Raw genomic sequence first — 24,940 nt, 5'->3', positions numbered from 1 at the left:
CAATAAAAGACACAATCTTTAAGTGTATCGTTATGAGTTTGACAAATGACTACACTTATGTAAGCATGATTCCAATTAAGATACACAACATTTCTATTGCTCTGGAAAGTTTTCTCATGTTATTTTTTTAGTCACTTCTGCCAACAAAGATAATCACTCTTCTCATTTCCATCATCATTAATCAGTTCTGGAACATCAAGTAACTGGAATACTGACGGATTCTTCTTTAATGTCTGTTTATTTTGTTCAGCATAATGTTTCTGGGATTCCCTAGGTTATGAATCAGCAGATGCCTTTTTTCTCTTTGTCTTCAGTTTGCATGATTTCTGTTGACCTGGTCAGATTTATTGATTTTCTCTTCTCTTGTGTCCCATCTGCTGCTGCTGCTGCTAAGTCGCTTCAGTCGTGTCCAACTCTGTGCGACCCCATAGATGGCAGCCCACCAGGCTCCCCCATCTCTGGAATTCTCCAGGCAAGAACACTGGAGTGGGTTGCCATTTCCTCCTCCAATGCATGAAAGTCAAAAGTCAAAGTGAAGTCGCTCAGTCATGTCCGACTCCTAGCAACCCCATGGACTGCAGCCTACCAGGCTCCTCCGTCCATGGGATTTTCCAGGCAAGAGTACTACTCTATATCTAAACCAGTATTTTTTGTTTGTTTTTTTCATATATGGTTTTTCAGTTTTCAAGATTTTCATGTTTTTCTACTTCTGTCAATTTATGAATTATTTAATGTATTTCAGTAGATTCTTTAAAATATCTATTTAAATTATTTTCTACCAGTTTAAATATTTGAGCTGCTTTCTGCTCTAATTTTAAGTTCAGTTCAGTTCAGTCACTCAGTCATGTCTGACTCTTTGCAACCCCATGGATTGCAGCAAGCCAGGCTTCCCTGTCCATCACCAACTCCTGGAGCTTGCTCAAACTCATGTCCATTGAGCTGGTGATGCCATCAAAATATTTCATCCACTGTCATCCACTTCTCTTGCCTTCAATCTTTCCCAGCATCAGGGTCTTTTACAAAGAGTCAATTCTTCCCATCAGGTGTTCAAAGTATTGAAGTTTCAACTTCAGCATCAGTCTTTCCAATTAATATTCAGGGTTGATTTCCTTTCAGATTGACTGGTTTGATCTCCCTGTAGTTCAAGGGACTCTCAAGAGTCTTCTGCAACAACACAGCTACAAAGCATGAATTCTTCTGTGCTCAGTTTTCTTTATGGTCCAACTCTCACATCCATACATGACTTCTGGAAAAACCATAGCTTTGACTAGACTGACCTTTGTTGGTAAAGTGAATTCTTTGCTTTTTAATATTCTGTCTAGGTTGGTCATAGCTTTTCTTCCAAAGGAATAAGCGTTTTTTAGTTTCTTGACTGCAGTCACTGTCTGCAGTGATTTTTGAGTTCAAGTAAATAAAGTCTGTCACTATTTATATTTTTTCTCCACATCTATTTGCCATGATGTGATGGAACCAGATGCCGCAATCTTCCTTTTTAGAATGTTGAGTCTTAAGCCAGCTTTTTCACTCTCTTTCATTTCCATCAAGAGGCTCTTTACTTATTCTTTGTTTTCTGCCATCAGGGTGCTGTCTCCTGCATATCTGAGGTTATTAATATTTATCTCAGTAATCTTGATTCCACCTTGTGCTTCATCCAGCTTGCATTTCACATAATGAACTCTGCATATAAGATAAATAAACTGTGTGACAATATACAGTTTTTATGTACTCCTTTCCCAGTTTGGAACCAATCTGTTGTTCCATGTCAGGTTGTATCTGTTGCTTCTTGAGCTGCCTACAGATTTCTCAGGAGGCAAGTTAGGTGTTCAGGTATTCCCAACCAAGAGTTTTCCAGTTTGTTGTGATTCACACAGTCAAAGGCTTTGGCTTAGTCAATAAAGAAGGAGTAGATGCTTTTCTAGAACTCTCTTGTTTTTTCTATGATCCGATGGATGTTGGCAATTTGATCTCTGGTTCCTCTGCCTTTCTAAATCCAGCTTGAACATCTTCAATTTCTCTGTTCACATACTATTGAAGCCTTGCTTGCAGAGTTTTGGGCATTACTTTGGTAGCATATGAGATGAATGCAATTTTGTGGTAGTTTGAACACCCTTTGGCATTGGCTTTCTTTGCAATTGGAATGAATATTTCACTTTTCCAGTCCTATGACAAAGGTGAGCTTTCCAAATTTGTTGGTTTGTTGAGTGCAGCACTTTCACAGCATCATATTTTAGAATTTGAAATCACTCAGCTGAAATTCGGTCACTTCCACTAGCTTTGTTTGTAGTGATGATTCCTAAGGCCCACTTGAATTCTGGGCACACTAAGGCCCAGATTTCAGGATATCTGGCTTTAAGTGAGTGATCACACCATTGTGGTTATGTGGGTCATTCAAATCATTTTTTGTATAGATTTTCTATGAATTCTTGCCACCTCTTTTAATATCTTCTGCTTCTGTTAGGTCCATAACATTTTTGTCCTTTTTTGTGCCCATCTTTGCATGAAATGTTCCCTTGGTATCTCTAATTTTCTTGAAGAGATCTCTAGTTTTTCCATGCTGTTGTTTCCCTCTATTTCTTTTCTTTGATCACTGCAGTGATCAATGATAGTTAATATATAGATAGATAATGAATAAGAAAGATAAGATAGATAAGAAAGAAGGCTTTCTTATCTCTCCTTGCTATTCTTTGGAACTCTGCTTTCAGATAGGTATATTATTTCTTTTCTCCTTTGCCTTTAGGTACTCTTCCTTTCTCAGCTATTTGTAAGGCCTCCTCAGACAACCCTTTTGCCCTTTTGCATTTCTTTTTCTCGGGATGGTTGTAATCCCTGCCTTCTGCACAATGTCAGGAACCTCTGTCCATAGTTCTTCAGGCACTCTAACAGATATAATCCCTTGATCTATCTGTCACGTCCACTGTATAATCATAAGGAATTTGATTTAGGTCATAGAAGAATGGCCTAGTGGTTTTTCCTACTTTCTTCAATTTAAGTCTGAATTTGGCAATAAGGTTTTCATGATCTGAGTCACAGTCAGTTTCTGGTCTTGTTTTTATTGACTATATAGAGGTTCTCCATCTTTGGCTGTTAAGAATATTATCAGTCTGATTTCTGTTGACCATCTGGTAATGTCCATGTGGAGAGACGTCTCTTGTGTTGTTGAAAGAGGGTGTTTGCTATGACCAGAGCGTTCTCTTGGCAAAACTCTGGTAGCCTTTGTCCTACTTCATTTTGTATTCCAAGGTCAAACTTGCCAGTTACTCCAGGTATCTCTTGATTCTTACTTTTCATTCCAGTCCCCTATGATGAAAAGACATTTTTTTGGTTGTTAGTTCTAAAAGGCCTTGTGGGTCTTCATAGAACTGTTCAACTTCAGCTTCTTCAGCATTAGTGGTTGATGCATAGACTTGGATTACTGTGATATTAAATGATTTGCCTTGGAAACGAACAGAGTTCATTCTGTCATTTTTGAGACTGCATCTAAGTACTGCATTTCAGGCTCTTTGCTGACTATGAAGGTTAGTTCATTTCTTCTAAGGGATTCTTGCCCATGGTAGTATATATAATGGCCATTTCCTTTCTGAACACTTCCAATTTAGCTTGATTCATAGACCTAAACTTCCAGGTTCCTATGCAATATTGTTGGTTATAGCATTGGACTTTACTTTCAACACCAGTCACATCCACAATTGGGTGTTGTTTTTGCTTTGGCTCCATCTCTTCCTTCTTTATGGAGTTATTTCTCCACTCTTCTCAAGTAACATACTGGGCACCTACCGACCTGGGCAGTTCATCTTTCAGTGTCATACCTTTTTTTTTTTTTCTTTTCATACTGTCCATGGGGTTCTCAGGGAAGAATACTGAAGTGGTTTGTCATTCCTTTCTCCAGTGGGCAACCTTGTTTCAGAAGACTCCACATGACCAGTTCATCTTGGGTGTCCCTACACAGCATGGCTCATAGCTTCATTGAGTTGGACAAGGCTGTGGTTCATGTGATCAGTTTTATTAGTTTTCTGGGATTGTGGTTTTCATTCTGTCTGCCTTCTGATGGAGAGTGATAAGAGGCTTATGGAAGTTTCCTGATGGGAGAGACTGACTGTGGCAGAAACTGGGTCTTGTTCTGATGGGTAGGACCATGTTCAGTAAATCTTTAATTCAATTTTGTGTTGATGGGTGGGGCTGTGTTCCCTCTTTGTTGTTTGACCTGATACCAAACTATAGTAGGGGTAATGAAGATAATGGTGAGCTTCTTCAAAAGTATTTGTACTGGCACTGTTGCACTCAGGGTCCCTGACCCTGCAACAGGCCACTGTCAAACCACACCTCTGCTGGAGACTCCTGGATACTTACAGGCAAGTCTTGGTCAGTCTCTTGCTCTATTCTATTAACTCATTATTTTTGTATGGGTCACATTTTCCGGTTTTGTCTAATAAACTTATGCCTTTTCACCAGTATTTAGAAATGGATATGTAATAGAATGGGTTTTATTGTCTTCCCCTAGAGAGTTTCATTAGTTCTAGTGAGTAGTTTATTAGTCCTCAGCTTTGTCCTGTGTATGCTTAGTTTTATTCTTTCTTATACACGTCTCAGTTTCATATTTCTATAGTTCAAAGTTTTCAGTGTTTTTATCGAAAGCCTGAATGTCATCAAGCCCTTTTAACTTGGTGGGACACTAACTCCCAAGTGTCTACTTCCTTAGGGTGGAAAAAGTGAAAGTGGAAGTATTAGTCACCCAGTCGTGTTCATCTCTTTGCGACCCCATAGACCATAGGCTGCCAGGCTCCTCTGTCAGCAGAATTCTGTAGGCAAAAATACTGGAATGGGTAGTCATTCCCTTCTCTAGGGGATCTTTCTGAGTCTCCTACATTGCAAGCAGATACTTTGCTATCTGAAACACTCTCCTTATGGAGGACAGCTACTTAAATATCTGCTCTTACAGTCCCTTGAACTCTTGCAATTCCAGCTTAGTGGCAAGTGAAAGACTGAGTGGAGTTTTATACAGATTTGGGTCCATTTGGGGGGCTTTCATTTCTGGCAGTTCTGTATTAATTTCCACTCACTCTGATGACACAAAACTCTATCCTCTGACTTCTCAGAACAAATCCTCTGGCCTCTCTGACTCTCTGCTTGAAACCTAGTCATCGTCAGTGAACTTAGAAAGCCGCTCATGAAAATAGACATACACATGTGGATCTCATCCAATGGGTTTACTTCTTGGAAAGATTATATTCACTAAAGTACTGCTTGCTTTTGGTCCATTTTTAAAGTACCTTCAAAATTGTTTCCTACATTTTCCCCTAGTTTACTGTTGCTACCAGTAGAAGTATTAGTCCAGTAAAAGCAAATTATTGGAAGACTAATGTATTTTTAAAAACCAAACAAATCACAACTGAACTCTTTCAGACTTCCCATCTTTGAGAACTTGCAGCAACTTCTTCCAATTATTTTAAGCAGGACTATTTTGAGGCAAACTGAGGTAATTTATGGAGTTACACTTCAAGATACTCAGAAAAAAAATTGTAATCATGAATCAAAATTTCATTGCTATTCTTTTTCCAATTTGATACTCTCCAAACTACAGTTGTTAAAAACAAACAAACAAACACACTTTCCTCGAAGAATATGAAAAAGCACAGTTAAACCTGTTTAAAATACCACGGTCATATATACAAATTGGAATATATATTATTAGTTTGAGTCCATTTCCCTTGTGGCTCAGCTGGTAAAGAATATGCCTGCAATGTGGGAGACCTGGGTTCAACCCATGGGTTGGGAAGATACCCTGGAGAAGGGAAAAGCTACCCACTCCAGTATTCTGGCCTGAAGAAATCCATGGACTGTACAGTTATGGGGTCACAAAGAGTCAGACACGACTGAGTGACTTTCACTTCGACTGTTGCAGTCATGGTATGGACTTAAAAAAGAAAAAAAAAAAAGCCTGAATTAAAAACAAGGAAAATTGTGTGTCCAGTTGAAAACCTATCAGATTTCATCATTTACTTATTTGGAAATGAACATACTAATCCTTATTTTATTCTTATTTCACAAGACTCACTGATCTACTTTTAGAGAAGATTAACTTCAGTTCAGTTTCAGTTCAGTTCAGTCGCTCAGTCGTGTCCAACTCTTTGTGACCCCATGAATTACAGCACTCCAGGCCTCCCTGTCCATCACCAACTCCCGGAGTTCACTCAGACTCACGTCCATCAAGTAGGTGATTCCATGCCGCCATCTCATCCTCTGTCATCCCCTTTTCCTCCTGCCCTCAATCCCACCCAGCATCAGGTCTTTTTCAATAAGTCAACTCTTCGCTTGAGGTGGCCAAAGTATTGGAGTTTCAACTGCAGCATCAGTCCTTCGAAAGAACACCAAGGACTGATCTCCTTTAGAATGGACTGGTTGAATCTCCTTGCAGTCCAAGGAACTCTCAAGAGTCTTCTCCAACACCACAGTTCAAAAGCATCAATTCTTCAGTGCTCAGCTTTCTTCACAGTCCAACTCTCACATCCATACATGACTACTGGAAAAACCATAGCCTTGACTAGACGAACCTTTGTTGGCAAAGTAATGTCTCTGCTTTTTAATATGCTATCTAGGTTGGTCATAACTTTCCTTCCAAGGAGTAAGCGTCTTTTAATTTCATGGCTGCAATCACCATCTGCAGTGATTTTGGAGCCCAGAAATATAAAGTCTGAAACTGTTTCTACTGTTTCCCCATCTATTTGCCATGAAGTGATGGGACCATATGCCATGATCTTAGTTTTCTGAATGTTGAGCTTTAAGCCAACTTTTTCACTCTCCTCTTTTATTTTCATCAAGAGGCTTTTGAGTTCCTCTTCACTTTCTGCCATAAGGGTGGTGTCATCTGCGTATCTGAGGTTATTGATATTTCTCCTGACAATCTTGATTTCAGCTTGTGCTTCTTCCAGCCCAGCGTTTCTCATGATGTATTCTGCAAATAAGTTAAATATGGAGGGTGACAATATACAGCCTTGATGAAATGCAATACTTGGATGCAATCTCAAAAACGACAGAATAATCTCTGTTCGTTTCCAAGGCAAACCATTCAATGTCACAGTAATCCAACCCTATGTCCAACCAGTAACGCTGAAGAAGTTGAAGTTGAAAGGGTCTATGAAGACCTACAAGAACTTTTAGAACTAACACCCAAAAAAGATGTCCTTTTCATTATAGGGGACTGGAATGCAAAAGTAGGAAGTCAAGAAACACCTGGAGTAACAGGCAAATTTGGCTTTGGAATACGGAATGAAGCAGGGCAAAGGCTAATAGAGTTTTGCCAAGAGAACACACTGGTCAGAGCAAACACCCTCTTCCAACAACACAAGAGAAGACTCTACACATGGACATCACCAGATGGTCAACACAGAAATCAGAGTGATTATATTCTTTGCAGCCAAAGATGGAGAAGCTCTATACAGTCGGCAAAAACAAGACCAGGAGCTGACTGTGGCTCAGATTATGAACTCCTTATTGCCAAATTCAGACTTAAATTGAAGAAAGTAGGGAAAGCCACTAGACCATTCAGGTATGACCTAAATCAAATCCCTTATGATTATACAGTGGAAGTGAGAAATAGATTTAATGGCCTAGATCTGATATATAGAGTGCCTGATGAACTATGGAATGAGATTCATGACATTGTACAGGAGACAGCGATCAAAACCATCCCTATGGAAAAGAAATGCCAAAAAGCAAAATGGCTGTCTGGGGAGGCCTTACTAACAGCTGTGAAAAGCAAAGGAGAAAAGGAAAGATATAACATGTGAATGCAGAGTTTCCAAAAATAGCAAGGAGAGATAAGAAAGCCTTCTTCAGCGATCAATGAAAAGAAATAGAGGAAAACAACAGAATGGGATGGACTAGAGATCTCTTCAAGAACATTAGAGATACCAAGGGAACATTTCATGCAAAGATTAACTTATTGGCAGTTTAATAACTGTACAAATACTTTCTCCCACTTTCCTTGATTTAAACTTAAGAACCTAAGTATGTTGAGTTAAGTGAATCTCAGTGAGAAAATAACAAGGGTTATGTTGGTATAATAGTAACTCAAGTTGTCTATAATATGCCATAGTTTACTCAGTCATAGATTTAAAACTTCATAGATAATTATATAGGATACATGGTGACATTTAGTGATTTTTTTTTTTAGGGGGAGGGTAAAACTAAAGACAGCTTTATTGAGGAGAATAAAGGACTATTCTGGGGAGATAGAGGACTAATGTACCAAAGAACCAGCTCCTCCTTGCTAATCAGGAGTGCACAGGTGGAAGTAGGGGACAGTTTACCTACAGAATAGCACAGCTATCTCTGACAATCATCTTGAAATAGGTCTGGTCAGTGTCACCTTTATTGTTTGAATTACAGTTAATCATCAGTTCTAGTGCTGGTTTGTTCCCATTTCCTTGAGGCCGATCTTGGAATTGTGTAAGATGAAGATTATGAACTTCCCTGTTGGCTCAGATGGTAAAGAACCTGCCTGCAATGCAAGAGTCTCAAACCCGAGACTCTTGCATTTAGTGATTTTGAAGCAGCAGCATTAATCATTATTTTAATAAATTAGGTTCTAAAACAAGCTATTGTAACTTGATATTTGACCTCCAAAGTGAAAAGATTTCTTAATGCCAAATCACTTAACTGATAAATGATGACACTGAAATAATCTGGGATAATTGACTAATTATCCTTATTATGCAGGTGCCTTTGATAAAATGAGAACTTTCATCATATAGTTCTAATTTTCTCTTAAACACTATTACTTATACAATCTGCAACTGAGTTTTGGCCAAAATATATTATCAATCAAAATATTCTGTTTCTCTCAGATATATCTAAAAACATCTTCCACTTCATACTACATTTTTCTACTATAATTTTAGATTCTACTTAGTCTTTTCTCCTCTCTCTTCACTGATTGTAAAGGTCTAAAGTTACATTTTTGTTTTGCTTTTACTATTTCTCTTTAGTGAGAAGAGTAAAGGTCAGGCAGCATTCCATTTTAGGAAGATAGTTAAATGGCTGACATTAAAGTGTCTGCCAAAATGACGAAGTAGTATTAATTTTTACTTTTCAGTGAAACCGTATGAAAACACAAATAAAAGCACTCCCTAACTTTAATGTCATACTTTAAATTACTTTTTTTATGTTTTTGCCTCCTGAATCAAAATGTATCATGAACAACTTATGTTGCCTCCAATGTCTTTTTCTTTTTAAAATAGCTTTAAAATCTGAATTATAGAAACATAATTTTAAATGCAAAACAATCTTATTTATTAGGAAAATAAATGTTTAAAGCTATATGTTCAATATTTAACTTTTTACCTTGTTCATTTTAAATAGCTGAAAAAATTATTTATGATGCAAGTGGGTCAAATGTGATATCATCTACTTCTATAAGGCAAATGTAAGAAAACGTCTTAATCTGTAGTTTGCAGTGTTTCAAATGAAAAGAAATACACTATTTTCTGTGTTTGACATATTTTTTATTTTTTTCACCATTGGGTGTTAAATCTAAATATAGAGAATAATAGCCACTATAACTGCAATAATGAAAATAATAATAAAAGTGAAAACTACCATAATAATAGTTTCCATTGATTGAGTGCTAATTATAGGCCAAGTACAAAGATTACTTATTTACTTAAATGAGCTTTTTTAAAAAAATAATCCCAATAACTTTTAAAAACTATTATGGTAACAATTTTATAATCTGGAAAAGAAGAAATAATTCTTTATTCATAAAAAATGAATTTTGAAGTTATCAAACTGGATAGAGATGTAGTCATCTAACCTTGAATTCCAATAAGTTTCCAGGGATAGCATAGAAAATATTTACTCTGTTTCACAATTTGATGCAAATATTTTCTTGTTTTAAGAAGCAGTAGATTGCACAGAGGAAAGGCCATAAATATTGATGAAGCAAGCCTGAGTCTGAGTTCTGGTTCAGCCACATCTTGCCAAATTCTTGTCTTAATCCCTTATTTTCAAATCTATTTAAAACATTTCTTTCATAGAAAATAAGATTATTGTTGATGTTTTGGCAGTAGGAAAGTCATAAAGGCAAGCACAATATGCATTGATGTAAAACAGAGAAACACTGGCTATTGCTTTACCTGTGAAGAATGAAGTCCATGGTATGTACACTGGCTTTCACAGATAGTGACATCTGCACCTGCTGGGGGGCCGAAGTGAATGACTGTAAGCCTGGCGATGAAGAGAATGAGTCATTTTGAAAACAAACAAACAAACAAATGAATACTTTTTACTAACTACATTGAAATAACTTCAGAAGTAAGATAATAATATAACCATATTTAACCATACATCAGTTCAGTTCAGATGCTCAGTCATGTCTGACTCTTTGTGACCCCATGAATTGCAGCACGCCAGGCTTCCCTGTCCATCACCAACTCCCGAAGTTCACTCAGACTCACGTCCATCGAGTTAGTGATGCCATCCAGCCATCTCATAATTCTCTATATATGCATATGTAAATTTTATATATTTCCTTCATGCTTTTCCACATATGTTATATTCTTTACAGCCACAAATGAACTTAAAAATATCACTCTGCAGCCGTATCAGTCATCAACTCATAGTACCTAAGCATTGTTTACTGCTTTGTTTTCAAAGCATGTTTTATTTCTTTTCTTTTTTTTTTTTTTTCCTGTGATTGAGAAGTCAATATGAGTATTACTCTGAACCTGGAGGCAAAACGTGCTACAGAACATTTCTTTCTGCCTTGAAGAATTAAAAATTGAATTATAAAATAAAAACTTGTAATGAAGAAAAAAAGAAATAATAAAGTTTGAATGTGACCAATTAAAATGATTGTGCCAGACTAACAATTCCAGAGATGGAATTGAGATTGAGGGAAAGTATGGAAACATGGAGGTCAGCTGACACTTCACTGGCATTCATTAAAAGTAGATTTATATGGACAAAATAAAATGCTAAAAATAAATTGTTTATTATCTTATCTGCATTAGTTTTTAATTTTTGCCCTACATGTCAGTTCTTATATGTCTTTTGTTTCTCATGGGTACGTTTTTTATGTTTTGCTCCAAGTATTCTGGATTACTGATACTTTCGTGCTGCTGGGTCTTTCCCAATGAGTCAGTTCTTATCAGGTGGCCAAAGTGTTGGAACTTCAGCAACAATCCTTCCAGTGAATATTCAGGACTGATTTTCTTTAGGATTGACTGGTTTGATCTTCTTGCTGTCCAAGAGGCTCCCAACAGTCTTCTTCAACACCACAGTTCAAAAGCATCAGTTCTTCGGCACTCAATTTTTTTATGAGTGCCAACTTTCACATCCATACATGACTACTGGAAAAAACATAGCTTTGCCTAGAGGGACCCTTGTTGCCAAAGCAATGTTTCCAGTTCTCAATATGTTGTCTAGGTTGGTCATAGCTTTCCTTCCAAGGAGCAAGTGTCTTTTAATTTCATGGCTACAGTGATTTTGGAGCCCAAGAAAACAAAATCTGTCACCGTTTCCATTGTTTCCCCATCTATTTTCCATGAAGTGACGGGACCAGATGTCATGATCTTCATTTTTTGAATGTTGAGTTTTAAGTCAGCTATTTCACTCTTCTCTTTCACTTTCATCAAGAGGCTCTTTAGTTCCTCTTCGCTTTCTGCCATAAGGGTGTTATCATCTGCATATCTGAAGTTATTGATATTTCTCCCTGCAATCTTGAGTCTTGCTTGTGTAATATATATAATATATATAGCATAATATATATTATGCATATTATTTATATATATACATACAAAGGTATATGTTGTATGCCTTCATACACTTCATAAAGGCTTAGACAGAACATCAAAAGAAAAAAACAAGAAAATAAAAGAAAAGAAGAGACGGAGAAATTGCAAAACATAAACTAAATGAAATGGGAGTACTGAATATTAAATAGCAAAAGTTAAAAAAAAACTAGATATACAAAAAAGATTTTCATATAGTCCAGTTGTTTTTTAATATGGCTTCTCATTAGAAACATATCTGGAGCTCTGGCAAAAGAAAAAAAAAGGAAAATGTAATACCTGGGCATTTGTATTTTTCAAAACATTTTCAAGGTAATTGTGATATGCAAATGGATTTTGAAAAGTAAGGTGGTTTAATAGAAAACAGGTTTTTCTATTAAATGATAGTTTGGTTGATATAGAATTCTATAATTTTTTCTGTTGACCAACTGTGATATATAATTTTTTCTGTTGACCAACTGTGATACAATGGTATTGAGTAATAGTTACCTAGTCACAATAGTAGAAGATGTATATGAGTTTTCACTATCAATAGCCAACAAAAATAAAAGATAATTACAATTGCAAGCCATAACAGTAACATGATTAACTAACAATGTAAAATAATTATATATGACTTGGGGGTCAAGCAGAGTGATGTGGTAAGTGGAAGTGTAAACACACATGTTTTCATCTTCTCAGCCAGTGTATGTCTTTTGGTTGGTGCATTTAATCCATGTATATTTAAGGTAATTGGCAATATGCATGATCCTATTATCATTTGCTTACTTGCTTTAGGTTTATTTTCTGTAGGTAAGGTTTTTCCTTCTTTTGTTTTCTGCCTAAAAAAGCTTCTTTCACATTGATTGTAAAGCTGGTTTTGTGGTGCTAAATTCTATTAACTTTTGGCTCATTGGAAAAGAGCAAGCAACAGGATAGTATCAGTAAACCAGAACACTTAGAGTAAAACATAAAAAAAAAAAAAGGACCCACAAGAAACAAAAGACATGTAAGAATTGACATATAAGACATATAAGAAATGAATCTTGCCAGTCCAGGTTCGATATATGGCAAAACCAATACAATATTGTAAAGTAATTAGCCTCCAATTAAAATAAATAAATTTAAATTTAAAAAAATTGACATGTAGGGCAAAAATTAAAAGCTAATGCAGATAATAAACAATTATTTTTATCATTTTATTTTGTCCATATAAATCTACTTTTAATGAATGCCAGTGAAGTGTCAGCTGACCTCCATGTTTCTATACTTTCCCTCAATCTCAATTCCATCTCTGGAATTGTTAGTCTGGCACAATCATTTTAATTGGTCACATATATGGAGAAGGCAATGGCACCCCACTCCAGTACTCTTGCCTGGAAAATCCCATGGACGGAGGAGCCTGGTGGGCTGCAGTCCATGGGGTCGCTGAGGGTCGGACATGACTGAGCGACTTCACTTTCACTTTTCACTTTCATGCATTGGAGAAGGAAATGGCAATCCCCTCCAGTGTTCTTGCCTGGAGAATCCCAGGGATGGCGGAGCCTGGTGGGCTGCCGTCTATGGGGTCGCACAGAGTCGGACATGACTGAAGCGATTTAGCAGCAGCAGCATGGAGGAAAAGGACCTTGGGAAAGTCTATAGGTGGGGCGTTGCAGTTATAATGAGGTCAAGCAGGCTTCACTGAGAAGATGGCACTTGAACAATAGCTTAATAAAGTTAAAATCATACTGATTTTCAGAGTATATCACTGCAGGCAGAGGAATATATCAGTGCAATATCAGAATGGCTATCTAGGGGATCCATGTTAGTAAGGAGGCCACTGAGACTAGAAAGGAGGTAGAGAACTTAGTTGAATAACTTTCCTTTGGTAGATATTGAAAATGAACAATGAGAATATCAATAAAAGTATTTTCTAGACCATTATTACATGAGAGGGTAAAGAGAGTAATGAGGAAAGAAAGGTAATGAGTTGACCTACATTTAAAAGGATTAGACTTGTGGGAATTAATGGCAAGGAAGCAATGATGGTACTGGAGAGAGCAATTAGAAAGCAATTGTATCAAGGCAAGAGATAATAGACTGTAGTGGTAATAATGAAGGCTAGTGTAGGTTTATCAGTATCCAGATGTATTCTAAAGGAAGTATCAACTGCATTTTTAATTGCTTTGCTGTGGTATCACTATAGTTAGTGGAGGTGATGGAATTCCAGTTGAGCTATTTCAAATCCTAAAAGATGATGCTGTGAAAGTGCTGCAGTCAATATGCCAGCAAATTTGAAAAACTCAGCAGTGGCCATGGGACTGGAAAAGGTCAGTTTTCATTCCAATTGCTAAGAAAGGCAATGCCAAAGAATGCTCGAACTACTGCACAATTACACTCATCTCACATGCTAGCAAAGTAATGCTCAAAATTTTCCAAGTCAGGCTTCAGCAATACATGAACTGTGTATTTCCAGATGCTCAAGCTGGTTTTAGAAAAGGCAGAGGAACCAGAGATGAAATTGCCAACATCCACTGGATCATCAAAAAAGCAAAAGAGTACCAGAAAAATATCTATTTCTGCTTCATTGACTATGCCAAAGACTTTGACTGTGTGGATCACAATAAACTGAAAAATTCTAAGAGATGGGAATACCAGACCATTTGATCTGCCTCTTGAGAAACCTACATGCAGGTCAGGAAGCAACAGTTAGAACTGAACATGGAACAACAGACCGGTTCCAAATAGGAAAAGGAGTATGTCAAGGCTGTATATTGTCACCCTACTTATTTAACTTATATGCAGAGTACATCATGAGAAATGTTGGGCTGGATGAAGCACAAGCTGGAATCAAGATTGCCAGGAGAAATATCAATAACCTCAGATATATCAATGACATCACCTTTATGGCAGGAAGTGAAGAAGAATTAAAGAGCCTCTTAATGAAAGTCAAAGAGGAGAGTGAAAAACTTGACCTAAAGCTCAACATTCAGAAAACTAAGATCATGGTATCTAGTCCCATCACTTCATGGCAAATAGTAGGGAAACGGTGGAAACAGTGGCTGACTATTTTTCTGGGCTCCAAAATCACTGCAGATGGAGACTGAAGCCATGAAGTTAAAAGACACTTACTCCTTAGAAGGAAAGTTTTGACCAACCTAGACAACATATTAAAAAGCAGAAATATTACTTTGCCAACAAAGGTCTGTCTAGTCGAGCCTATGTTTTTTTCAGTAGTCATGTTTGGATATGAGAGTTGGACTGTAAAGCAAGCTGAGTGCCGAAGAATTGATGCTTCTGAACTGTGGTGTTGGAGAAGACTCTTGAGAGTGCCTTGGAATGCAAGGAGAGCAAACGAGTCAATCCTGAGGAAATCAGTCCTGAATATTCTATATTCAGTCCTGAATATGGAAGGGCTGATGCTGAAGCTGAAACTCCAATCCTTTGGCCACCTGATGCAAAGAGCTGATTCATTTGAAAAGTCCCTGATGCTGGGAAAGATTGAGGGCAGGAAGAGAGGGGGATGACAGAGGATAAGATGGTTGGATGGCATCACCAACTCAATGAAAATGAGTTTGAGTAAACTCTGGGAGTTTGTGATGGACAGGGAAGCCTTGCCTGCTGCAGTCCATGGGATCACAGAGTTGGACATGACTGAGAGACTAAACTGAACTGAACTGATGTATACAAGAGATATAAGATAAATCATGAATAATTCCAAGACTCTATGTGCCAAAATTCTTGTTTATGTGTTTAACCATGTGTATACAAGCATTTCCCCAGTGGACTAGAGTCTAGTAAACTCTGAGACTCTGATAAATTAAGCATATATTTTCCATTCTTAAGTAATAAGTTCTCTTTTCATATTTTCAATTAGTAAATTGAGGTTATTAACATGTGAATATTTGGTACTAGCTTGAGTGTATCAAAAAATTTGCCAGAGAAGAAATGACTGGAAACAAGATTATAGAAAATTTTACATAAGTGCTGAATATCATGTTTTCCCCCGACATAAAACCACTAACATCGTTAAGTCTATTTAAAAATACTGAAGTATCTATGTAAATTAAAAAGATGTCATATGAGAAATAAAAACAAAATCCACACAAAAAATTAATTTTTAAGTTTTCAGTAGCATTTTCATTGTGGTTAAAAAATAAAATAAAAGTTACCATCTTAACCATTTTTAAATGTTAAGTGCAGCTATATGCATGTACATTGTTGTACAACAGATCTCTGGAAATGAACAACCCTGGTTTTCCCTCAGAACCTAGGCCCCCACAACCACCATCCTACTTTCCAATTTTAAAAGTTGAATGCTTTTAAATATCTCATATAACAGTTTTAATAATTTTACGTGTAATTATGCCAAGCTTACTCCTTGGAAGAAAAGTTATGACCAACCTAGATAGCATATTCAAAAGCAGAGACATTACTTTGCCAACAAAGGTCTGTCTAGTCAAGGCTATGGTTTTTCCAGTGGTCATGTATGGATGTGAGAGTTGGACTGTGAAGAAATCTGAGCGCCAAAGAATTGATGCTTTTGAACTGTGGTGTTGGAGAAGACTATTGAGAGTCCCTTGGATTGCAAGGAGATCCAACCAGTCCATTCTGAAGGAGATCAGCCCTGGGATTTCTTTGGAAGGAATGATGCTAAAGCTGAAACTCCAGTACTTTGGCCACATCATGCGAAGAGTTGACTCATTGGAAAAGTCTCTGATGCTGGGAGGGATTGGGGGCAGGAGGAGAAGGGGACGAAAGAGGATGAGATGGCTGGATGGCATCACCGACTGGATGGACGTGAGTTTGAGTGAACTCTGGGAGTTGATGATGGACAGGGAGGCCTGGTGTGCTGTGATTTATGGGGTCTCAAAGATTCGGACACGACTGAGAGACTGAACTGAGCTGAACTGATGCAGTATTTGTCTAATGTCTTCAAGGTTCATCTATGTTGTGATATTTTACTTAAATCTGAAATAATATTCCATCTTATGTATCTGCAACTTTTTCTTCCTCCGTTCCTTTGCCTGTGGATGTTTGGGCTGCTTCCGTATCTTGGCTGCTGTAAATAATGCTGCTTTAAAATAGTTGCACAGAAAATTTCCTTGAGATCCTGTTTGCATTTTTTTGTATAAATATTCTTTAGTGAAATTACTGGATAATATGTTAATAAATACTATTTTTAGTTTTTGTTTTTGAGGAATCTCCATATTGTTTTCCATAGCAGTTTCATCATATCCATCAACAGTGTAAAGATTTTCATTTTGTTTGCTAGTAGTTACCATAATGGGTGCAAGGTGATATCAGACTGTAGTTTGGATTTTCATTTCCCTAAAATTTAATGATCTTATGCATTTTTTAATATGTTTGATGGCCATTTATGTATATATATATACATATATATATGAGTGAGTGAGTGAGTGAGTGAAGTCGCTCAGTCATGTCTGACTTCTTGCGACCCCATGGACTGTAGCCTACCAGGCTTCTCCATCCATGGGATTCTCCAGGCAAGAATACTGGAGTGGGTTACCATTTCCTTCTCCAGGGCATCTTCCAGACCCAGGGATCAAACCCCGGTCTCCCGCATTGGAGGCAGATGCTTTAACCTCTGAGCCACCAGGGAAGCCATATATATATATATACTTTTTTTATATATATAGCCCTATTTTATATATTTATATATATATATATTGGTCAAGGGAAATGGGCTATTCATTTGATCATTTTTAAAATGAGTTGGTTTTTTGTTGTTGAGTTGTAAGAGTTCTTTGTATATTATGGATATTAACTCTTTATGAGATATATGATTTGAAAATATTTTCTTCTATTTTATAGGTTTTTCACTCTGTTGATTTTTTATTTTGCTGTCTAAAAGTTTTAATGTACTGTCACTCATCTCTTCTTGCCTTTATCACTTCTGTTTTTTGTGTTATATCCAAAAAGTCACTAATAAATTCAAAGTCATAAAAGTTTCCTCTATGTTTGTGTTTTAAGTTTTTATTAGTTTAGGTCTTATGTTTAAGTTTTAAATTCACATTCAGTTAATTTTTGTAAGATAAAGGCCCATTTTTTTTTTTTCTTTTGAATGTGGATCTTCAGTATTCCCAGTAACATTGATAAAAAAGACTATTTTTTCCCCCATTGTGTAGTGCTGGAATTCTTACTGAAAGTAATTTGAATATATATGAAAAGGTTTGTTTCTGGACTTTCTATTCTGTTCTGTTAGTGAGTATATCTGCCTTTATATAATTGTTATGCTGCTTTGATTGCTATAGCTTTGTCATGTATTTTGAAATCAAGGAGTTTGAGGTCTCCAGCTTTGTTCTTCTTTCTCAAATTCTAGTTATTCATATTTTTTTGAAATTCCATGTGAACTTTATAATTTTCCTCTATCCATAAAATAATAGTTTTAAAATTTTGATAGTGATTGCATTGAACTGTAAATCACTTTGGGTAATATGGACATTTTAGCTATATTAAGTCTTCTAATCATGGACACAGAATGTCTTTTCATTATATGTGTATTCCTTAATATTTTTAGTATTGTTTTGTATGTTTTGGAATACAAGTCTCTTTTCCCACTTAAATTAATTATTAAGTATTTTATTATTTTTGATGCTATTGTAAGACCCTGATGCTGGGAAAGATTCAGGGCAGGAGGAGATCGGGACAACAGAGAATGAGATGGTTTGATGGCATCACCGACTTGATAGACATGAGTCTGAGCAAGCTCCAGGGTTTGGTGATGGACAGACAAGCCTGGTGTGCTTCAGTCCATTGGGTTGCAAAGAGTCGAAATGACTGAGTGACTGAACTGACTTATTTAACTTATATTGCAAAGTACATCATGTGAAATGCTGGGCCAGATGAAAAACAAGCTGGAATCAAGACTGCCAGGAGAAATACCAATAACCTCAGATATGAGATGACACCATTCTTATGGCAGAAAAAGAAAATGGAACTAAAGAGACTCTTGATGAAGGTGAAAGAGGAGAGTGAAAAAAAAAAATTGGCTTAAAACTCAGCATTCAAAAAACTAAGATCATGGCATCCAGTTCCGTCACTTCATGGAATATAGATGGGAAAACAATGACAGATTTAATTTTCTTGGGCTCCAAAAATCACTGCAGACAGTGACTGCAGCCATGAAATTAAAAGGTGCTTGCCCTTTGGAAGAAAACCTATGACAAACATAGACAGCATATTAAAAAAAGATACATTACTTTTCTGACAAAGGTTCAGTTAGTACAAGCTATGGTTTTTCCAGTAGTCATGCATGAATGTAAGAGTTGGACCGATAACCCTGTATACAAGACAGCAAAAGAGACACTGATGTATAGAACAGTCTTATGGACTCTGTGGGAGAGGGAGAGGGTGGGAAGATTTGGGAGAATGGCATTGAAACATGTGAAACGTCATGTATGAAATGAGATGCCAGTCCAGGTTCAATGCACGATGCTGGATGCTTGGGGCTGGTGCACTGGGACGACCCAGAGGGATGGTGTGGGGAGGGAGGAGGGAGGAGGGTTCAGGATGGGGAACACATGTATACTAATTAAATAATTTTCTATTAAAGAAAAAAAAATAAAAAGCAATGGGCCACATACTAAAAAAAAAAAAAGAGTTGGACCATAAAGAAGGCTGAACACTGAAGAACTGATGCTTTTGAACTATGGTGTTGAAGAAGATTCTAGAGAGTACCTTGGATTGCAAAGAGACCAAACCAGGCAATCCTAAAGGAAAACAGTCCTGAATATTCATTGGAAGGACTGATGCTGAAGCTGAAGCACCAATACTTTGACCACCTGATGCAAAAAGCTGACTCATTGGAAAAGACCCTGATGCTGGGAAAGATAGACGGCAGGAGGTAAAGGGGATGGCAGAGGATGAGATGGTTAGATGGCATCACCAACTCAATGGACATAAATTTGAGCAAGCTTCAGGATTTGATGAAGGACAGGGAAGCCTAGTGTGCTGCAGTCTCTGGGATCTCAAAGAGTCGGATATGACTGAGTGACTGAACAAGAGGAGGCTTTGAAAAGAAAAGCTATTTCTGGGGATCAGGAAGTCCATGCACATATGGAAGGCTGCATGCATGTTCAGGAAATACCTGGGGAGGCCCTAAACTCTCAGCTCAGGCTCTCCTTGAGGGTCTGCACAAAAAGGAACTGAATGCTAGCACAGAGTTAGAACTAAATTCCTGTCTGAGAACTGAGAACATTCTTTAACACAGACAGAAGCCCTCAGCAGAGGGCAAGAGACTTATCGGTTCCAGGAATTGAAAGAAATCTCTTCAGTTAGTAACTAACCATTAAGCTTAATGAACAGAAACACAGAGATTGCACATAACAAAGAATACACACTTTACAGAATAAGAAAAATAAATAATGTAAAAACAGCTCTTGGGGAAGAGGGAAAAACTGACTTCAGGAATCTGCCTTTTAGGTTATTTAGATGGCTTCCCAGGTGCCACAGTGGTAAAGACTCTGCTGTCAATGCAGGAGATGCAAGAGGCATGGGTTTCACAGACTCAATGGACATGAGTTTGAGCAAACTTCTGGAGATACTGAAGGACAGGGAAGCCTGGTGTGTTGCAATCCATGGGGTCACAAAGAGTTGCACACCACTTCGCAACAGAACACCAACATACTCCACTTTCAATATGGATAGAAAAACTACATGGGCAATGAAAAAAGAAATAAAACACTTGAATATTACTGTAAACTAACTAGACAAAACATGTATCTATAAAACACTCCTCAAAGCACAGAGTACACAATAAACACATGAAAAATGTTCAATATTATTAGACATCAAAAACAAAAACCACAACAAGATTCTATTTCTCACTCACTAGAATAGTTTTAATGAAAACTTCAGACAATAATAAGTGTTAACAGCAGTGTAGAGACATTAGAAACCCCACCCCTTCACCATACTTGGCTTATGGGAATATGAAATGGTTCAGCCAGTGTAGTATATTGAATGATATTCTCTCAGAAATTCATGCCCACCCAGTCCAGAGCATATAATACAATATTTTGAAGTAGAGTATCTGCAACTGTAATTAGTTAAGGATTTTTGAGATGAAACCATGTCTGACTTAAAGTGTGCCTTAAATCCAATAACTGACGTCCTTATAACAAGAGAGAAAGAAGGAAAAGACACAGTGGGGAAAGAAGTCCATGTGAATACCCAGATCAATAGATACAGAAATTACATTAGTGGTTACCAGAGGCTAGGGGAAAAAAAGAGTAAGTGTGACTTCTTATGTACAAAGTTTCATTTAGGATATTAGGAATATTTTCAAACTAGATAGCAGTGATGGATGCAAAACTTTGAGAATATATTTTAAATCATTGAATTGTACACTTTAAATAGTGAATATTATGGGATGTGAATTATGTTTCGATAAAAACACAAAAATACATTATATTATTGTAATTTTATTACACTATACATTTATCACACTAGATATTCAAAGTTGAGTGATTTTATTACACTGTATTACTGTAAACTTTCCAGGTATCATTTAATATTTTATTTTCCATATAGAGATAAAATATTATGTGATAATTGGTAAGTTTTTCATAATTTTATAACAAATTAAAATTCATTTTATTTCAATTTTTGTGATTTGAAATATCTGAAAGTGTCAAGAATGTCATTTTTCTATCTAAAATTCTATCCATATAACATAATCCATTGTCTCTGATATTCTCAAAAAGCCAGTCACATCACCAGATAGTCAATACAAAAATCAGATTCATTAATTTATTTGCAGCCAAAAATGAAAACCTCTATGCTGCTGCTAAGTCGCTTCAGTCGTATTCGACTCTCTGTGATGCCATAGACAGCAGCCCATCAGGCTCCCTGTCCCTGGGATTCTCCAGGCAAGAACACTGGAGTGGGTTGCCATTTCCTTCTCCAATGCATGAAAGTGAAAAGTGAAAGTGAAGTCGTTCAGTCGTGTCCGACTCCTAGTGACCCCATGGACTGCAGCCTACCAGGCCCCTCCGTCCATGGGATTTTCCAGGCAAGAGTACTGGAGTGGGTTGCCATTGCCTTCTCCGAAAACCTCTATAGAGTCAGCAAAAATAAGAACAGGAGATTAATGTGGCTCAAATCATGAACTGCTTATTGCCAAATTCAGACTTAAATTGAAGAAACTGGGGAAAAACACTAGACCATTCAGTTCAGTTCGGTCACTCAGTCATGTCCAACTCTTTGCGACCCCATGAATTGCAGCACACCAGGCCTCCCTGTCCATCACCAACTCCCGGAGTTCACCCAAACTCACGTCCATCCAGTCAGTGATGCCATCGAGCCATCTCATCATCTGTTGTCCCCTTTTTCTCCTGCCCCCAAATCCTCCCAGCATCAGATCTTTTCCAATAAGTCAACACTTTGTATGAGGAGGCCAAAGTACTGGAGCTTCATCTTTAGCATCATTCCCTCCAAAGAACAGCCAGTGCTGATCTCCTTCAGAATGGACTGCTTGGATCTCTTGAGAGTCCAAGGGACTCTCAAGAGTCTTCTCCAATACCACAGTTCAAAAGGATCAATTCTTCGGTGCTCAGTTTTCTTCACAGTCCAACTCTCACATCCATACATGACCACTGGAAAAACCATAGCTTTGACTAGACAGACCTTTATTGACAAAGTAATGTCTCTGCTTTTCAATATGCTATCTAGCTTAGTCATAACTTTTTGTCTTTTAATTTCATGGCTGCAGTCACCATCTGCAGTGATTTTGGAGTCCCAAAAAATAAAGTCTGACACTGTTTCCACTGTTTCCCCATCTATTTCTCATGAAGAGATGGGACCAGATGCCATGATCTTCGTTTTCTGAATGTTGAGCTTTAAGCCAACTTTTTCACTCTCCACTTTCACTTTCATCAAGAGGCTTTTTAGTTCCTCTTCACTTTCTGCCATAAGGGTGGTGTCATCTGCATATCTGAGGTTATTGATCTTTCTCCCGGCAATCTTGATTCCAGCTTGTGCTTCTTCCAGCCCAGTGTTTCTCATGATGTACTCTGCATAGAATTTAAATAAGCAGGGTGACAATATATAGCCTTGACGTACTCCTTTTCCTATTTGGAACCAGTTTGTTGTTCCATGTCCACTTCTAACTGTTGCTTCCTGACCTGCATATAGGTTTCTCAAGAGGCAAGTCAGGTGGTCTGGTATTCACAACTCTTTCAGAATTTTCCACAGTTTATTGTGATCCACAAAGTCAAAGGCTTTGGCATAGTCAATAAAGCAGAAATATATGTTTTTCTGGAACTCCCTTGCTTTTTCAATAATCCAGCGGATGTTGGCAATTTGATCTCTGGTTCCTCTGCCTTTTCTAAAACCAGCTTGAACCTCAGGAAGTTCATGGTTCACGTCTTGCTGAAGCCTGGCTCGGAGAATTTTGAGCATTACTTTACTAGCCTGTGAGATGAGTGCAATTGTGCAGTAGTTTGAGCATTCATTGGCATTGCCTTTCTTTGGGATTGGAATGAAAACTGACCTTTTCCAGTCCTGTGGCTACTGCTGGGTTTTCAAAATTTGCTGACATATTGAGTGCAGCACTTTCACAGCATTATCTTCAAGGATTTGAAATGGCTCAACTGGCATTCCATCATCTCCATTAACTTTGTTCTTAGTCATGCTTTCTAAGGCCCACTTGACTTCACATTCCAGGATGTCTGGCTCTAAGTGAGTTATCACACCATCGTGATTATCTGGGTCGTGAAGATCTCTTTTGTACCGTTCTTCTGTGTATTCTTGCCACCTCTTCTTAATATCTTCTGCTTCTGTTAGGTCCATACCATTTCTGTCCTTTATCGAGCTCATCTTTGCATTAAATGTGCACTTGGTATCTCTGATTTTCTTGAAGAGATCTCTAGTCTTTCCCGTTCTGTTGTTTTCCTTTATTTCTTTGCACTGATCACTGAGGAAGGCTTTCTTATCTCTTCTTGCTGTTCTTTGGAACTCTGCATTTACATGCTTATATCTTTCCTTTTCTCCTTTGCTCTTCACTTCTCTTCTTTTCACAGCTATTGGCAAGGCCTCCCCAGACAGCCATTTTGCTTTTTGGCATTTCTTTTCCATGGGGATGGTTTTGATCCCTGTCTCTGGTACAATGTCACGAACCTCAGTCCATAGATCATCAGGCACTCTATCTATCAGATCTAGTCCCTTAAATCTATTTCTCACTTCCACTGTATAATCATAAGGGATTTGATTTAGGTCATACCTGAATGGTCTAGTGATTTTCCCTACTTTCTTCAATTTAAGTCTGAATTTGGCAATAAGGAGCTCATATTCTGAGCCAGTCAGCTCCCTGTCTTATTTTTGTTGACTGGATAGAGCTTCTCCATCTTTGGCTGCAAAAAAATATAATCAATCTGATTTCGGTCTTAACCATCTGGTGATGTCCATGTGTAGAGTCTTCTATTGTGTTGTTGGAAGAGGTTGTTTGCTATGACCTGTGCATTCTCTTGGCAAAACTCTATTAGCCTTTGCCCTGCTTCATTCCATATTCCAAGGCCAAATTTGCCTGTTACTCCAGGTGTTTCTTGACTTCCTAATTTTGCCTTCAAGTCCCCTATAATGAAAAGGACATCTTTTTTGTGTGTTAGTTCTGAAAGGTCTTGTAGGTCTTCATATAACCATTCAACTTCAGCTTCTTCAGCATTACTGGTTGGAGCATAGGCTTGGATTACTGTGATATTGAATGGTTTGCCTTGGAAATGAACAGAGATCATTCTGTCATTGTTGAGATTGCATCCAAGTACTGCATTTTGGACTCTTTTGGAGACCATGATGGGTACTCCATTTCTTCTAAGGGATTCCTGCCCACAGTAGTAGATATAATGGTCATCTGAGTTAAATTCACCCATTCCCGTCCATTTTAGTTCATTGATTCCTAGAATGTCGACGTTTCACTCTTGCCATCTCTTGTTTGACCACTTCCAATTTGCCTTGATTCAGGGACCTGACATTCCAGGTTCCTATGGAATATTGCTCCTTACAGCATCAGACCTTGCTTCTATTACCAGTCACATCCACAGCTGGGTATTGTTTTTGCTTTGGCTCCATCCCTTCACTCTTTCTGGAGTTATTTCTCCACTGATCTCCAGTAGCATATTGGGCCCCTACTGACCTGGGGAGCTCCTCTTTCAGTATCCTATCATTTTGCCTTT

Source organism: Bos taurus, chromosome 12, assembly GCF_002263795.3.
Source record: "Bos taurus isolate L1 Dominette 01449 registration number 42190680 breed Hereford chromosome 12, ARS-UCD2.0, whole genome shotgun sequence".
In the NCBI taxonomy this organism is placed as follows: Eukaryota; Metazoa; Chordata; class Mammalia; order Artiodactyla; family Bovidae; genus Bos; species Bos taurus.
This window is presented reverse-complemented; position numbering follows the sequence as displayed.